Source organism: Sorex fumeus, unplaced genomic scaffold, assembly GCF_029834395.1.
Source record: "Sorex fumeus unplaced genomic scaffold, SorFum_2.1 ptg000240l, whole genome shotgun sequence".
NCBI lineage: Eukaryota > Metazoa > Chordata > Mammalia > Eulipotyphla > Soricidae > Sorex > Sorex fumeus.
This window is the reverse complement of record NW_026606297.1, coordinates 8,322,907-8,325,879: the sequence shown is the minus strand read 5'-3', so window position 1 is coordinate 8,325,879 and position 2,973 is coordinate 8,322,907. Positions and strand designations below refer to the sequence as shown.

Genomic DNA, 2,973 nt, shown 5'->3' with positions numbered 1-2,973 from the left:
AGAGATGCTATTAATAATTAAGTTGGACAATGGGTGTAAATTTGGCCTTATGGGCACACTATCATTAAAGCAATTTTTGCATGCCTCAGCTAGAATGTCCGTGACTTGGAAAACACAGTTCATTTGTTTATTCAAGACTTGACTTCGGTGTCAATTGGACCTTTTACCACTGTCGCAGAGGTGGAAGATAGCTGCTTACACAGCATCTACACACATTTATCTTTCCAGTTTCATTTCCAAAGGATTCATCTTTAACAAAATTGATCGAGAAAAGAGGCCATATCTAGTATCGTATATCACATGCAAATCCATGTATGAAGATCATGAAATCAGAAGGAAAACAAGGAGAGATAAAAGAACGTGTATTCCATTTTACAAATTACAGTTAAGTATAAAATTCTCTCTTATTTACTATTTTCAATATTGTGACTAGAAAGAAACATAGTAGGAGACTTCAAAAAGTCCAGGAGGAAATGTCAAGTTTGTGTACAAATCGCTGTTCACTCATTATCCCTTTCAAGTTCCTAAATTATCTCTTTCCAAAGTTCCTTTGAAAATATTTGGGTACTGATTATAGCAATTGCTTTTCATCGATTAAAAAATATGATAATATGTGAATTACTAAAAGAATTAATACATGCAAGAGTAAATTTAGCACAAATATTTCAATCATCCATTGCAAGCATTTGTTTGTTCCAAACATAGAAAAGAAATATATGCCAAAATATAGGAGTGAAATTTACCAGATGTCCAAGAGCCTCAAGCCACTCAGATATTGGTCAAAATTCAAAAATTCACAGATGTAAGACAGTCTGTTATTCTGCTTTAAGCATAATTTTCATTCCAGTAAAGCCACTGAAGTGTATGACATCAGATAAATATATTTATGCTTTTATTTTTAAATTTTGATTAAGTGAAGATTTTTTAGTTATGGGATATAAGCAACATTTCACTAATTTTCTTTGCTGTTGTTATATGGATAGAAGAAAATATTTCTTGGGTTAAAAAACATGCATATTTCCCCAGCTAAATAGTTGATGCACTCAAAATTAACAACTTCTAAGTGGTGTTAGTGTCTCTGCAGCTTAGATGCAGAGGCAACGTGATCTGGAGGAGCTAACAATGGACACTCAGAAGGACGTTCAACCCCCAAAGCAGTAACCAATGATATATATCTGTGGAGAATGTCATACAGAAAATGAAATAAAATCCAGGGATCCAATAAGATGCAGAGAATGTGGATAGAGAACTATGTACAAGAAAACGACTAAACGATTGGTGGTCTTAGATGCTTGGTGAAATGTGGAATTCAGAGGAATATCTTCACATACTTGAATTTGCTAATTTTTTTCTCAGTGTTATATAGTTTGATTAGCATACTAACTGTTGTGAATAGAACTCTATACCTATGATTTTGTTTTGTTTCCCTTATAAAAACCATGTAGTCTTTAAGATATAAGAATTTGTATAAAGAAATTATTTTTGTTGAAAAAAATTAACAATTTCTAAATGTCAATTATGTTTTGTGTTTTAAAACATGTCCTTTGCTTGTTTAATAAAAAATTAAGATGTTATGCACTAATGAGCTTGTAAAGTAGGCTTCTTCTTATTCTTTTTGTTTCCTGTAAAGGACATGTATGAGGCATCTACCATTCAAGAGAAATTTTGCCAGGCAGTATGTCATGCACACCCAGGTTTTTTCTTTTCTTCTTTGTAAGACATTACAATTTGCCTCTCTGTGCGCTCTCAGAGGTTCTTCTTTATTGAATAGATATGTTGATAATGTGGTTAGCTCGTTACGGTAATGCTTGAAAAGAAACTCATAGAGGTCTGATAAAACAAAATGAGATTAATAGAGGCAAGTTTACTTAGGATAAGTTGACATAGGAAGTCCACTGGGACATTTGATACTTTGCCTCCTCCTGAATAATCTAGGATAGTTCCTCATCTCAAAATCCTTAGCTGTATTATGTCTGCAATATCTCTTTTGACATGAAACAAAACATATTCTCAACTGTATACAATTAGAGCATAAGAATCTTTGGATTCGACCATATTTTCCTCATGTCACCACAGAGTAAGCCATCTCACAGGTCAGAATACAGTCACGAGGTAGGGAATGGTAAAACACTATAAAACTTTAATGGTATATTCTGTGAAAACATGGGGTTGGAAAGTGTACAAAGAGTAAGGCACATGCCTTGCATGTGGCAAACCCTGGTTTCAATCTGTTGTTGGGTATGTCCCTGAGCCCCTCTTTCCCTGGAACTGCACTCCACTTGCAGCATCACAGTCTCATGTCCTTACATTGAATTGCTGCCTGGTTGGCCAAGGATTGTTGGGAGTAGGCCCAGGCCCTCCACTCAGTATTTGGAAGGTCCCAATCTAGAAACAAAACAAAACAGCTTCTTGGAAATGCCAGCTTATTAGCACCAGTGAATACATGGCAAAAACACTAACATAAATAGGTAATACTGATTTTAGAATTCTTTTTAACATAGTGATCACATTGAGTCATATTTAAGTTTTTAAGATGTACTAAGTCTGTAAGTTTCATTTGCTATTATAACAGGAAAGCAATGAGTATGGTAGAATTATAGCTAGATGTCTCTTTGGGGTAAAAATATAGTTTTAATCCTCCAGTGCAATGGTAGAAAAGCAAAGCTTTGAAATAAATAAGTGGTATTGGTACTGGACCACTATATGCCTAAAATTCAACTCTCAATAACCTGTAATCATGGTGTTTTAATAAATTTAAAAGAAAAAAAAGTAAAAGAAGTGGCCTGCTGAATTTGATCAGTGATACAGATGAGACAGATGTCAAGTTACATTTCTATCTTTAATAGATGAGATAGTATCCTTAATTTTAACAAATTGGATTGCCTACAACAAGAAAATCATGCTCTTTACCTCTCATAGTTTCCTTACTTTTATTTTCTTCTGTTTTGACTTAAGATATCTGACATCTATATT

General features: G+C 33.8%; 1 pseudogene; it reads left to right on the top strand.

Annotated features, from left to right (window-relative positions):
* Positions 1–1,122: 1,122 nt before the first annotated feature.
* LOC130018177 (DNA-directed RNA polymerases I, II, and III subunit RPABC4-like) lies at positions 1,123–1,454 on the top strand (annotated as a pseudogene).
* The last annotated feature ends 1,519 nt before the right edge of the window (positions 1,455–2,973 follow it).